Consider the following 15,734-nt stretch of genomic DNA (forward strand, 5'->3'; position numbering starts at 1 on the left):
ATGGGAAAAAGTGCCTTACGTAATTAAATCAGTGAGAACGAAAACACACCGATTCTGCAACTCGAAAATGCTCAATTTTCATTAAAGACCGTCAAGTTTCATAAAGGTCATTAAAGTTAGCGCATCCGTTCCAACTTGCACCTTTAAAGTTTCTTCAAGTACTTGTTTTTCGGCATCAAAAATATTTTTCTTGGACTAACTTCTTCACCTACTGTGCAGTTTGGTGTCTGTCTTGAATATTTTCATTTTTTTGAGTTCGTGTGTTTTCGTTCTCACTGATTCATTTTATGGATGGCTCCCTGAAATAAAACTTGAAGAAAATGGATCGTGCATGAAGAATAGGAATGGATGACGGGAAAGAAACAAGCTAAATTTTTAAAATTTGATAAATATATTGGTGAAAAGTATATTACTTACTGCTCCCCCCCTGCTGAGATGAGGGCTACGTCTAGTTTATTTATTTACTTGGGTACCAGGTACCATGTTAAAAGCCGTCCATAAATTATATAGGGGGAGGGGGGGGGGTCTAGCGGTGCCAGGGTCGAACTGGCTCGCATCTGAGGGCGTAGACCCTCGGCTGGTTAAAGGGGCGTAATGCGATATTTCCTGGTAGAGCATTCCCTACGTGGAGAGGGGCTCAGAAAGTTTTGGCAAATCAGCACAAGTTTACGCTATTTTCAGGTTCAAAGTTTATTGATAGCACGAAGTAAAAATTGCAAAATTGAACCTGAAGCACAGCACTGAGAGCTCACGCTTCGCGCCATCGCGCCTTCAATTTTTCAGATGCAGCACGGACGTCCATCAAGTACGAATAGTTGTATCTCTGCGCCGTCGTTTACGCGCATCCTTTCCCTCGCTTTATTTCCATATTGTGTTAGTTTGCGTTTGTCTTATTCGTTATGTTGCTTCAAACTAGAGCAGAGCATTGCGAGTTCACGACTCACGGCATCGCGTCTTACATTTTTCATATGCAATGTGAACGGGATACGGTGAGGAAGATGGAGGGTGGGGTCGAAAAATTGAAAAAAATGGGTGACGTAATTTATGAACGACCCCCTTAGTTAGAAAAAGGAAAAAAGAAAATTCATTTGCCCCCCCCCCCCCTCCCGGAGATGTTGATGAAATGACGCTCCAGAAAGTCGGGCAATATTTGTATACGTATTTTCGTGGCGTCTGGCGTGTCAGCTTACTTACTCAACTTACCATGTCACAATAGAATCCTCTCGGATATACGAATTTGTGTGGGAATCTCTCATAAAAATAATCAAAACTGTGGAAGGGAAATGCGGCGGGACCGAATCTGCCGTGCTTAGGGAAAACGCCGTATGAACCTTCAGGCGTTGCCAAAGTTCCCTTGACAAATCACTAATTTTCAAGAAAATCTGTGAATATTTTTCTTCCAATTTCTCAGGTGATTTTCTTTGTAATTTGATTCAAAAAGTCTGAAAATTTCAAGGGAAAATGTTGATAATTTTCCTCGTTTATAAACATTTTATCGGAGGAGATTTGGCAACTCTCGCATGTTCATACGTCGTTCTTCCTTGGCGCGGCAGAAATCACGTAACGGCGCGGCGTAACGCGGGCCAAAACGATGACGATGAGTCGACCAACGCACAGCAGCGCGCTCGAGAGCTTAATCAGCAGTCTACTCTACCCTCTCGCGGCGGGCTGGCATTATTTTGTGATAAAAACAGATTCAATTTCACTCTCTTTATTCGACCATGTTTCCTCATCGCCCGTCGCTCTGCGTTGGAAAAAATTCGCTGCGGACCCCACGCTGCTTGCTATGCTGAGAAAGAGCCTAACAATAAGCTGCCCATGAGAAAATGAACTCCATTTTGCAATTAGGAAAATATCATTTCTGGCTAATTACCTGGTAGCAACGACTGTAAAAAAAAACTTATAAAAAACTCTTAAATTTCATAAAGACGATTCTTAAAAAAAATGTTGAATTCCAATTGTTAGGAAACTCGTTTTGACTATTTTTAAAGTATTTTACGAGCGGTAAAATTCAAGTAAAAAGTGTTTTAAAAAACTCTCAAAACATCAACTGTAGTTTTTTACTGCTAAAAAAGTTTTTTAAAAAAAGTGTAAAAAATCTACAGTGATTAAATCATTAAAATATAGTTTTTTTTATCACGTTTTCCTTAATTTTGACTTAAATTTTACTTCTTGTTGTACTTACTTTAAAAAATAGCCAAGAAGGGTTTCCTTGTGAGAAAATTTGAACAGTTTTCTGAGAGTTTTTGAAGAATGTTTTGAATGGCCATTGCTACTAAGGTTGTCAAGTTCAGATTCAACGTACATACCATTAATTTCCATGTGCACGTGAGTGCTGTTACGCATGAGCTAGAAATAATTGCTCCTACTTGCAAGATGTTATCCAAAAGATGTGACTCCGAAAGTAAAAATTGAGGCATTTTTCGGTGAAAGGGCGTAACGAGATGAGCTTCCGAATGAAAGCTCGAGCTAATTGTAAGAGAAGAGATTCCGTCCATCAAAGACCCGCGCCTTTCTTCGATCAGTTCTGTAAAGTTCAATGGCCTGATTTTATCCTCGGAATAAGTTCAAGGTAACGCAACAAAGCGACACTCGACGAAGCAGAGTAGTGTTATCTAATAGTGCACCGCACTGTCCTATCAGCGGATTTCGCTCGGAACTTGATAATTGCTCTCGCACCCAGCCAACGACTTCCCATCGGGTAAAATTACTTTCGGGGATCAACAGCTCGGCCGCAACGGTCACTACAATTTCGATCCATGATGCTCCGAAGAAGTTGATCGAAACTTGAAGTCTGAATAATTAATTGACCCAGTCCCACTAAAAGTCTTGAGAGGCTCTTCCACAATTGGACATATTTCTGCTAAACGGAACTATGTGCATTAAGACGTGAGCTCCAAGACCCATAAGGATATATGCGTAACAGGACTCACGTCATAATGCGCATAGTTCCGTTTGGCATAAATACTTCCAGTTGTCGGGCGAGACACTCTCCCCTAGATTTTTGCGCAGGTTGCGGATACACGACTGACTGCCTCTTTTTTAGTGCTAGAAATTTTTCATTGAGGGGGCGAAGGCCAACAACTTATCATTTTTCAAGGGGGGAGGAGGGTGATTAAAGGTATAAAATCCCGGAAAACACAATACGTGTGTGGGTACAAAAGCACTCGGTGTGAACTTAGGGCATCGTTGTTCAGAGAGAGATAAACCGCCTTCATTTTTGTCTAGACGCAACACAGACATCTTCAGAAAACGAATAGTTGCTATTGGCGGATCTATCAATTTGTCAATATCGGATTTCCTCCATTCAAACCTATGGAAATGTATCGATTCTTAGAGGGGTCAGGTGCTCTGACAAGAATCGATTGTTTAGCATAGGCTTAAATGGAGGAAATTCGGCGTTGCCAAATTGCTGGATCCGCCTCTGAATTAGTTGCATACAGGCGCTGGTACAAAAAAAACAGAGCGGTTCCAATTTTTACTTATCGACGGTGTAACTCCCAAACCACGTATTTCGTTTGCAGTATTTAAAAATATCCGCACCTGTTTTATTTTTATAAAGGAGAAAAAAATCTTTCGAGTTTTCTCAGAATTTCCGTCGCCCAGAGAGGAAAAATCAGGGTAGTCATTAAGAATGGACGTTAAGTAGTTCTCCATTTAAAAAATAAAGTGTGACAGGAAGCCTGCCGCGATACGTCGTTTGGTAGTTTCGCCATCGATACGCAACACGCATGTCCATCGGACAGGAAGAGTTGCATTCAGGCGCGGTGATGCAGAAATTCAGAGCGCCTTCAATTTTTTGCATACGCAACACGCACACCCATCGAACACGAACAGTTGCATTCAGGCGCGGTAATTCAGAAATTCAGAGCGCCCTCAATTTTTTGCATACAACACGCACATCCATCGAACACGAATAGTTGCATTCAGGTGCGGTAATCCAGAAATTCCGAGCGCCTTCAATTTTTTGCATACACAACGCGCCAATCCATCGAACACGAATAGTTAAAACGGAGTTTTCCCGCAGGAGGGAAAAGAGGATCGAGGAGGCAAACGGCATTAAAGTCGTCTTGATAAAATCGCCCGCTCGGCAATGCAAACATTGTTTTGAACTTGACTCAAGAGAGAGAGAAAAAAATGTTTATTTCTTTTCGAATCCGCTTCGTGATTACTCAACTGTGTACATCACGCTCTCCGATTAATATTTACGAATACATCTAGACACAATCACACTACGATCTAGGTGGAGGGAGGGGGATAGCAGCCGCACAAATGTACGCGTCAAGAAATTTCGAGTTCACTGATAATCGTAGAGCCTTTTTTTGAAGTAATTAATCGAAGAAAAAAGAAAATCATCTCTAATCGTAGCCACCCTCGAACTCTCGAGGCGCGATAAAATGAGATTCGCGTCAAAGGTAATCGCAATTTTTTTTCAAGCAATCATTATTATGGCGTAAAAAATTGCAATTAGAAAGTTGAACATGTTTAAAATTACTGATTATTATATTTTATCAACTGGTTGCTCACCAGTCGCATATATCGTCGTTTCGAACGATAGGGCGTATCTCCAAGGTTGCATAATAGACACATACAAACTTTTTCCCAGAATGTGAGTATGATTGCGCGGTTGCTTTTCAAAAGTTCGCTGCTTTTTACGTGGAATCAAGGAAGAGATCAGTGAAATTTTTAGTTAGAAACGCCCGAAAGTTTCCGGAATAAATTAAATTTTGCAACGTTAAGAAATGATTATACGTCTACATCTCGAGGTCAGCAACGCGAAAAAAAATAATGCGTCTTAATGTTTAATCTTAAAACCGAAAGCACCTTTGTAATAAATGATTTTGATCAATCAATGAGAAGGAATTTCACAAAGATAATATTTACATGCATGAAGTATACTCTGAAGATTACACAACGCATGCTTGACTTTTAAACCAAGAAATAAAGAACGTTAAAAGATGTCCATCTGAGTCAAAGATAAGGAGAGTGAAAATTTCAATTAAATTTTTAAAAAATCGTTTATACCTTGTTTTCAAATTCTCACACTTGTCTCCGCACAATGTGCACCAATAGGGATCCAAAAGCTTTTTTTTTTTTTTTTTTTTTTTTTTTTTTTTTTTTTTTTTTTGTATGTGGATACCTCTTCAATAATAAACGCGTAAGTTGACTAGAAATTATATTTAGTCGACTGCGCGGAAGAGATCATAGGCTTTCCAATCACCAAGTTCTCAGATATTTAGGTATACTTAAAATGAATTTATTCCCATCACTTCAATTATATCATCACTGGCCATACAAATATAATTAAAACTAATCTTCAACTGATCTCCAATCAGTTTACGTCATTCTGAGGTTCCCCGCTTATGCCTCTTTCCAGGAACTTCGATTGACCTGAACTTTTCCACTAAGAGACAAAGAGCTCGCGCCCTGCCTCCACATCGAATCGAACGCTGTGATGATTGTAAATCGTTGTCAGCGACAAAATAACCTGAATTACTCACTGTATTACATTGTATACACACAATAATTCCTCCCAAGGAATCCTGATCAACGTCAAGAATAAACTGGCTCCGAAAGGACGTACCGAGTGATTCCGCTATTCATCAAAATGCTTCATGCAGAGAGCGCGTCTCGCTGATTGCGACAACGTTTAATTATTTATCGTGAAAAGCCTTTCCTCGATGTGTGCGTGCCTTTTTGCACCTAGTTGCGAGACATACGTAACAATATTTACTTATGGACTTTTAAGGCCTCTTATGAAATTCTTTTGCGCGGGAAAATGGCAGAAAGGGATCCAGCAATTTGGCAACATTGGATTTTCTCCATTTAAACCTATGCTAAATAATCGATTCTTGTCGAAGCACCTGGCTCTTCCAAAAATCGATACATTCCTATAGGTTTAAATGGAGGAAAGACAATGATGCCAATTTGCTGGATCCGCCGATGGAAAATGGTCGCCTTCAGGAAAAAAGGATCCTGAACGGATCCACTTCATCATAGGCGAATCCTGGGGGGGGGGGGGGGGGGTAGTGGGCGCACGCCTCCCTCCCCTTCACCCAAAAAGAGAGTAAGAAGAAAAAAAAAGGAAGAAACAGAGGCTGGGGAGAGGAAAGAAGGTTACTTATATTTGGTACCTATTTATGGAAAAATTGACTCAAACTGCATATACGATGCTTGAAAACGAAAATTTTCTGAGGAAGCCCCCCGGACCCCCTTGCGCCCCCCTCTCCTGTTCGAAGTGTTAAGATCCGCCTATGCATACATGGATTTTAGCCAAATGTTAGTAGTATGCTTCGTGGCCATTCATAATATACGAATCGCCCTATTGGGGGCGGGGGGAGGGGCGAAGAGAGCTTTATGGTTTTACATGCTAGAGGATAATGATCTCAAAAAACGCGTAACGAGGGGGGAGGGCGGGGAGAGGGGTGCCAGAAAATCCGAAATTCAGCGTTACGCATCATATATGCGACCACTTTCTGATTCCGTCAAATATGACCGTATGACAGCCGGGATTTCGTTTAAATATGACCGCTACTGACTGGATTACATTTTACATTAAGGAGCCACTATTTCTTGCCCATTTTAGAAACAACATACGTGCCATTGGTTTCCCTATGCAGATATGTGCTCATATAGGAGAGCCAGAGATAGTGGTTCCTTATTGCAAAATGCGATCCAATTTTAATTATCTTTGTGAGCCTATGACTTTTCCTGTATCCCCCTCTATCAAGCCCTATAACTTTGATGAATTCAGTTAGCTTTTCCCGGATCCTCTCAACCAACGTGACGAATGCCCTTGCTCTCTCTCCCCAGTCCTCATATCTTATCCGCGGACTTATTTTTCATGAAAAAACAAAACAAACCAGTCCTGCGCCTTCCGTTTGAAAGCGTCTGCCGATTCATGTCTGGTAATTGGATAATCGCTGATCGCGACGCGCAAGATATACCCAATGAGTCAGTGACTCAAGTCATACAATTCATCGAAGGAAAATAATTGACGAGAGACAAAATTTCTATCGATTGAGACAACGGTGCCAGCCGCAACCGCTGCATCGATGCTGATGCTGAACACCGAATGTACGGCTATTCTACCGTGCTTAGGAAAAACGCCGTATGAACCTTCTGAAGTTGCCTTTTCTTCTATAAAATGTTTATTTTTGAGGCAAATTATGAATATTTTTCACTGAAATTTTTAGGAACTTCAGGTGAAACTGCGAACAAAATTATCTGAATAATTTCCTTTGATAAAACACGCATTTCCTGGGAAATTTATGAATATTTTTCTTCCAATTTATCAGATAATTTTGTTCATTATTTCACCTAAAATTCCTGAAAATGTCAAGGAAAAATATTCATAACTTGCCTCAAAAGTAAGCATTTTATCGAAGGAAATTTGGCAACTCTCGAATGTTCATACGGCGTTCTTCCTTAGTACGGCAGTATAGATACAGCGATTTTGGGGGGTATATTACAGATTAAGATATAATGTCTGAGTTTGACTCACATGTTACAAAAATCTTTCATTCATCCTGAAACACCCTGTATATACATTAAAGTAAACAGTACTACGAACCAACAAGAATCATTCCAATGGAAATATTTTCGAATCGAGAAAAGTCTGACGTGTGAATATCGCCGCGAAACGTTTTGGAGGAATGTAGATAAACAACACTGAGGAGGCAATTGCACTCTTAATCCTCGAATACTCCACAAGTATGATGACGGTTGTAGAAATAAAAGTGAAAAACCAAACAAAAACTATTTTTAGCAGACGTGCAAAGGTCTTAATACGAGAGACGCACTGAGGTAAATCCATTGAACTGTGAGTTGGAGTTTCTAGCGGCTCACGGTGGATCGAGTCATAGGGCAGGCCGGACATGGCACATCACGCGACTTGGTTTGCTCATTTACGTAGTGTTTGCGCTCATAAAACAAATCAGGATACATGATTCTTATGTATTTTTCGTCGCAGATTTCATTTTTGATGACTATTTTCCTGATTATTGGGTTTAGATATGTATTTTGGCACAATTTCAGATAAATAAAGAGATATTGTTTAACAACAGATAAGTTTAAACTTTCTACACTCATTTCAATCGAAGTTTTAAGTGTTCAATGGACTTTTCTCTCCGGTAAAATGTTTAAATATCGTATATAAAACGTATATTACTCATCTCTTTTACCATTCCCCCTCCTCTCCCCCAAAAAATGAATTAATAGAAATCCGAAAATGTTGAGAGGAAAACAGAGGATCTCCTTTCCCCTTCATTCCTGGGGCACCTTTTTAGCTTTCTAACAAAAGAAAATGACAAGGGGGAAAAATATGAGAGAAAAATACAAATCAAATACACATCAATCAACACAAATCATGTATTATCCGAGCCTTCCTAATTAAGGGCCCCGCGAGTCACCATTGTACACTGCCTTTATTTATACTTAGGTATCTAATGGAGCTTCTTCGGCTTAATGATTGCTGCTGAAGCTCAAATTACCTCAATTTTCTCTATTAACTTCTAATTTTCCGAAGAAATTAAACATAAAAAAAAAAAAAATCCGATGTCAAAAAACGCGAGTTTTTGGGAAATAGTTAGAAGATAGAAAAGAATTTAGGCCATTTTTGACTTTAGCATCAAGTAGTTGATGAAAAATGCTCCATTAGACACCAACTTGATATAATTTTCCCGTCTTTTCAGACGCAAAACAAACGGATCAGTATCATATGCGTCGATTAGGACATTTGAGAGGAAAACCCCGTTATCTGAAACAACGTGGACATTTTTTTAACCACGCAAGGCATGTTTTCTCATGTATTTTTGTCTCCTGGATTCGAAAATGACCTTGGTTTCTCTTTACCATGCACCAGTTTTCCGGAAAATCACATTTCCCGAAAAGTCCATTTTAAGTGGAAAATCTCAATTTTCCGGAAAATCGGTGGGTGTTGGAGAAAAACCAAGGTCATTTTCGGACTCAGCACTAAAAATTACATACAGATCACCTATCAAATGCCCGGTGTTTATTCGCCACAGACCTGTGAAATTCGAATTCTCTCGAGCCACCATTTTATGAACTTCACTTTTTCAAAATCATTTAAGCTTTATTCCCAAAAGGGCACTTTGGAGCAGCCAATTTTTCTTGATAATGAATCTTCAGGGATCAGTTAACACTGCTATACAAAGGTTTCCCTGAAATACGCTGAAATAGCTAGTTAAAAGTCTAGCTATATTATTATTTTTACGGTATTGAGGAGGGTACTTTTAAGCAAGAATACCGCTTATAAAAATAGCGATATTTTAACTTGTTATTAGTGAAATATATTCTACTTAAGGAGGAGGACAAGCTACTTTAGTCAGAAATTGTCATAAATCTATCGGAGGGAAATACCAACAGGCGAACGGTTTGTCCCGAGTGAGGCAACATTTTTCGAGTGCCGCCTGAGCCACTTTAGGAGGCTGTGTGCGTTAAACTGGGGTTAAAAAATTGAAAACCAATACCTGTATCATAAAATATAACTCTTTGGGAAGACATTTACATCAATGAAATGACTATTTGTGAGAATCGCCCATGTCCGACTTTTTGCAGGTTTCGATCCACCGTGCGGCTGTTACGTGCACACGGTTTGCCTGCCGCAAAAATCGATCCAGTCTAACAACTTGGGAAAAAAAAAAAAAAAAAAGTGTTCCCGTGTACTTAAAGCTCGCGATTTTTCCCCATCAAATGACACTTTTTTCACTCGCTGCTGTCAGTAATTCGAAGAATCGACTTGCTTTTCTCTGGACTTTACTCGGGTATCGCGTGACTAGGTTTTCATTGTGCTTCAAGGGAAATTTTTGAAAAACGACATGAAAAAAACCTCTGAGCTCCCGGCAGAACTTTATATCGATATCCAAAAAGCGAAACCACGTTGCGTTTGCGACGTTGCAAACTTTCTGTCGTAATTTATGTTTGGAAAACTAACTAACGTAATCCCTTATCGGATTGGCGATAGAGGCTAGGAGGCGATGGGGGGGGGGGGGGGGCGGCACTTCTGAAAAAAATCCTAATCGACGATAAATTCATATTTTGACATACACTGCCGTGCTAAGGAAGAACGCCGTATGAACCTTCAGGCGTTGCCAAATTTTCTTGGATAAAACACGAATGTTCTGATAAAATTAGGGATATTTTTCTACTAACTTGTCAGATAATTTTTTTCGCAATTTAATTAATCCACATTATCTAAAAATTTCGTGGAAACATATTCACAACTTTTCTCAAAAATAACATTTTATCGGAAGAAATCTGGTGACTCTTGAATGTTCATACGGCGTTTTTCCTCGGCACAGCAGTATAGGACGCAATTCTGTGGTCTAGCGTTTTGCCCTGAGATAGACACTCTACATACATCCATAGTGGAACAAGGTCAATGTGTTAGTACTTTTATTAAACGGACAAAATTTTTGCCCTCCAGAGCGGTAATTTGATGATTTCCATTGAGTAACGACACTACTTTTGCCAAAAATTCGTAAGTGTCATTGGGGCTAGAGAGACATTAAAGAGAGAAACAGGATCCCGTGGTTTTGAATGTATTTGCAATTTACTGCAATCTGTGCTGCTTTGGTAGCAGAGGTAAAGTATAGAAAAAGTGTAATTGAGCAAGTAAACGACAGGTCATGACGGAAAGTAACATTAAAAGAAGGTATGAATTCGGCTGACATGTTCCAGGCAACCTATATTATCTAGACAAATCATCGAGGGCAACTTTATCAGAATAAGCGCTGAACATTGTAAGAAATGAGTGATGGTCCGCTAATGTTATCCTTGAACATGCATCTAACAAGTGCTGCTAGCAACTATTACTGCTCCTGAGCCGCGCACATTGCCTATCGAAATATTGAAGGCGAACTGGTCGGAACAAGAAAGAAACACTGTGAGCACTACGTCACTACAGGTGTGAATAAAGCAAGTGAACGTGCCCTAAATGCTGCAAGCAAGTGTTACTGCTCACAAGCTGCTCACGTTGCCTATCGAAAGAATTGAAGGCGAACTGGTCGGAACCATGTGAGTGGAGTATTGTTCATCCTTTAATGTCACGAACAGAACAGAACTCGCTAATTTGAAATTTTGGCTCCTGAGGACGCACGATTAAAACGTGATATTAAAGGGGTCCTGAGAGCCCTGAAAGCAACGAAAGAGCCCCTACTGAGACCTTATAATTATAGTATTCCAAGATTTAAGTGGAACCTGGGAAAGAACGAAGGGGTCGTCCTGATACCTTTACCTCCTTTATCATTATTTTTTCCTCTTATGTTTTCCGTAGAAAAATTATTTACTCGCGCTCGAAACCTTGCGCTTCTTGACTCTCTTCAAGTGTTACTGATAACATCGGGGTAATTTATAAGTATGTATTGTAAAAGCTGCATTAAAAAACAACAAAAAAAAACTGAAATTTTCCTGAAAAACGAAAAATAGCGACTTAATCTATCATGCTAGGGCCAGTTCAAGATATATCTGAAAGCACACTTAACTTCAGTTCCTTCGTTTTGAGGACAGGATTTCCATCACTTGCATATTCCGATTTTCTAACTTTCCCTGACTTTTTTTGGGCTTAACCCTGATTCCAAAATTTTCGAATTCCTTGACTTTCCCTCACCTTTGACCCAAATTTCCACGTAAATTTTTCTCCCCTTTCAATTAAACTGACTTCCGCAAAATGCCGCTTGCAAATACCCTGACTTTTCCTATCGGTATGAATGGAGAATTTGCATGCAAATTTTTTATTGCTTCATCTGAGAGTGTTTAAAGAGCCGATTTCACCGTTTTTTTTATAATTTTTTTCTGATAAGGAAACTAGTGTAAAAATAGATTTAAAAGTGAAAAAAATGCACCGCTTAGTGACGTCATCTGGCGGCATTTCCCATTTAAACCCATGTATTTCAGCGGATTAGATAATTTTGTCAGATCCTCTCCAATAATTGTTCAATTCACGAACCAAGGGTATCCTCGTGTTCAGTTCACCCAGATAGTTTCCTTTTAAACACGAAATTCATCAAATTTCAGACACCTGCAAATCCTCTATTCCCTGATTTCTCCAGATCGCCGGTAAATCCCAAGCCTTCCCTAAACTTCCCAAGCTCCCCAAACTGCCTGAAACCCTGAAAAAGAGCATGCCCAACGGCACGCCGCGGCGAGGACTCTCCACAAGGAAACCGTGCAGAAACGAAGCTCGCTGAAAAATCAGCGTGGACGTAACGTGAGGACAAAACGAGAGCTTTACTAACCTGAAATCGAGACTGAGGAGCTAAAAACTTAAAACGAACGAAGAAACGAGCATGCTCACTGGAATTACACAAACAGCACGGCTTGCGGCGGAGGCAGAAACTCGGAATCAGCGAGCAAGGGCGAAGGTCACTATTTACTCCTGCGCGCAGTCACAGTGAACTAGCGAGCCGGTAGGTCGTTAGCGGGCGCGGACGCGAGCAGTGGGGACTGATTCGGGGATTACCACACGCATGCAGGTCGGACGAGTGGGAGGGCGGCGGGAGGGTGGAGGATTTCAAGAAGAACGCGGCGGCGGCCGCGGGGAAGGGAAGGCTCAAAAGACTGATTTACCGGTCAGATAACAGACTGGTCCAACCAGCGCGGATGACCGCGGCCCAGACGGTACCCGCGCGCGTGGTCGCTTTTGTTGTTGGGGATGAGCCCGCGAGCTGGTCGCTCCGCACTCCGATCAGCTGATCGAGCTGATCGCTGTCGCCGAGGATAATCGATCAGGACCCGCGCCGGTGGCCGCTCGACGATTGGTTCCGATCCGCGACGCACAGTGGTCGAAGACGTCGATATAACGTGGTAACTTCTCTGCCGTGATAGCGAAGAGAGCCGTAAGTGCAAAATTTTCGAAATCGAGTTTTCTTCAAAATTCGTCTAAACTCTTTTAGATGAAATTACTGAGACAGCTAAAACAGCAAAATTCATCCTAATTTAATGAAAACGAGACGTATGTAAAAGCCGTAAGTGCACAAAAAATGACACAGTTTTTTTTTCAAGACAGCCGTAGATGCATGAGAGCCAATGAAAACAGTGCTTTCCAGTAAAGTGCCGCCCTCTTCTGCCAATTTCTAACCTGAAAATGTGTTTGTTGTGCGTCCAAAACTACGAAAGCATGCAGAAGATAGCACTTACGGCTGTCTTGCCTAACAATAACCTAGCATGAAAATGAAAAATACCCTTTTTATGTAATGGAAATAAAATCAGTCGATTTTTAATCATCCATACGATTTCTAGGAGTCTTCCGGACGATTAGTGGCAATTTGACAAAGAACGGAGGCTTCTTTCAATAAAATGTTCTTGTCAGAAGCTTCTGAGCCCGTTTTCTCAAAACTTCATTTTTGCACTTACGGCTCTCTTCGCTATCACGGCAGTTCTGAAGCTTTTATCTTCGGTAATACGAAACGCAGAAGTTTGAAAATAGTCTCATCGATTTCCTTGTTAGAATCCTTTTTAAGTTATTCCCTTTTAAAATGTACAATGTGACCAAATAAATATCAAAATGTGGGAGTTTTACTAAAATAAGCACGTCCAACTTCCTCCAATGGCTTTTTCCCCTGTGCGACGCGGAGAATTCTTACGGTACGCGGGTGGGATCAGAGTCGGACTGGCGTAAATAAAGTTAGGCAGCCACTAGGATTTTGGGGCCCCTGACGTAAAAACTGGGCCCTTATGGGGGGTCTGGGGGGTCGCCCCCCAGGGATTGAGGGGGGTCCGGGGGTCCTCCCCCGGAAAATTTTGAAAATTTAACCCCTGAAAATAGAAGTTTTAGGCTCTTTTCGCATTGAAATTTGATAAATAGCGCCTCCGAAAATGTCACCTATTTTTCAGATATTTTTTGAAAAATTCGGCGATTCCTCTTGTTGATAAAGAAGCACATAACCTCCTCAAACTTTTACGCAGGGGCCTCTGCTGGTATCTTTTCAGAGGCCCCGCCCCTGAAGTTACCTTCTCCCGGCTGCAGGGCCAGTAGGGGCGTCTCAAAAAAGAAGTCATTTTAAAGTGAGTAACCTTCAAAGACCGGAAAAAAGAGCTTTCGAGACCCGGAAGGGCCCCTGAAAGTGAAACTTTTTTTTCGAGCCCAGGGTCAGGGGCCCCTGCTGACATCTTTTCAAGGGCCCCAGAAGTGACCTTCTTCGGGCTATAGGGGTCTCAGAGAAAGAGTCATGCTGTTTAAAGTAAAAAAACCCTTAGAGGCCGGGAAAATATAGCTTCGAGGGCCGCTCCAGGGCCCTTAAAGCTCATATTTTTCGATCGCTGAGGGGCCCTTGCTGGCATCTTTTCAGGGGCCCCTGAGGTTACCTTTTTCCGGCCGTAGGGGCCTCAGAGAAGGTGTTATGAGTTAAACCCTCAAGGACTGGAAAAAACGAGGGTTTTTCAGGGATTCATTTCATTTATTGAAGAATAAATTCAAGGATTTTTCACTTTTTCATGGATTCATTTCATTCATTGAAGAAAAAATTCAGGAATTGTCGGCTCAGGGGCCCCGTCGGGGCCCCTGAGCCGACAATTCTTAGGCAGCGATCGCTGCCTAGCTGCCTTAGCCAGTCCGGCCCTGGGTGGGATGACCGCACCGCGTAACTCTCACGGGGATTTTTTCGTGTTCTGTTTTTTCTTAATCGTCCCTGACTGGATGCTTTTTCTCCCTTTAGTTTGAAATAGAAAAAAATTAGGGGACAAGTACGGAACGTGGGTACATTTATGAGAGATCGTGTATGTTCTGGTTTTCCACGAATTTTCGGGAGTTCTCCACGTCCGATCGTGATCGTATGGGATTCGGCGGGTTCTCACGCAAATCCGTGATTTTTCGCTGTCCGCGGATAATCATGGGTACTCCCGGACAGATGCGGTTTCGCGGATAATCATGGGACCTCGCGGACAGATGCGGTTTCGCGGATGATCATGGGTCCTCGCGGACCGATGCGGTTTCGCGGATAATCATGGGTCCTCGCGGACAGATGCGGTCTCGCGGATATTCGCGTATAGCTGGGAGCTGGGGTCATGTAAGTTTTTGCGGGTCCTCCCGCACAACCTTAATTGTCCGCGGATATTGACGGTTAATCGACTAATTGCGGTTCCATGGGTACTTGCAGATAAATGCCGTTCCGAGGGTGCTCGCGTAGAGCTGGGTTCTTGTAAGTCTTTGAGGGTTTTCCCGTAATGTCAAGATTTTCCGCGGATAATCACGGATACTTGCGAATGATTGCGGTTTCGCGGGTACTTGCGTATGAATACGGTCTTGTAAGTTTTTGCGAGTTCTCATGCAAGACCGAGATTATCCGCGGATAATGACGGGCGCTCACGGATAATTATCGATAGGTACTTGCGTAAAACTGGGGTCTTGTAGGTTTTTGCGGGTTCTCCCTTGATACCGTGATTTTCCGCGGATAATCACGGGTGTGGGCAATTGCGATTTTGTGGATGTGTATGGCTGCAGATTGTTCAGGGCTTTCACGTATTATTACGAGTTTCCATTTGGTCATTCTATTATTACTGCGGATTCGACCGTACTTTCATGTGATCTTGATGCGAGCTTTTGTGAGTATTCACGGGAAATCGCAACTTTTCGCCGATTTTTCGGAGACTTGCGTGTTATTCTGAGTTTTCGCGGGTACTTTATGGCCAATTGGACGTATTTCTGTCAAACGGAACTATAAGCATTATGACGTGAGGCCTGTTATGCACGTATTCTTATGGGTCTCGGGGCTCAT

At 41.6% G+C, this 15,734-nt stretch overlaps 1 protein-coding gene across 2 annotated transcripts in view; it reads right to left on the reverse strand.

Moving 5' to 3' along the window:
* yl (Putative vitellogenin receptor yl) overlaps window positions 1-12,466 on the reverse strand; it is a 43,754-nt gene extending 31,288 nt beyond the window's left edge. For both annotated transcript variants that reach the window (XM_019044252.2, XM_019044251.2), the window contains exon 1: window positions 12,258-12,466. The gene's annotated coding sequence lies outside the window, so the exon portion shown is untranslated. The remainder of the gene's footprint in view (window positions 1-12,257) is intronic.
* Window positions 12,467-15,734: the final 3,268 nt, after the last annotated feature.

This window comes from Bemisia tabaci, chromosome 3, assembly GCF_918797505.1.
Source record: "Bemisia tabaci chromosome 3, PGI_BMITA_v3".
NCBI lineage: Eukaryota > Metazoa > Arthropoda > Insecta > Hemiptera > Aleyrodidae > Bemisia > Bemisia tabaci.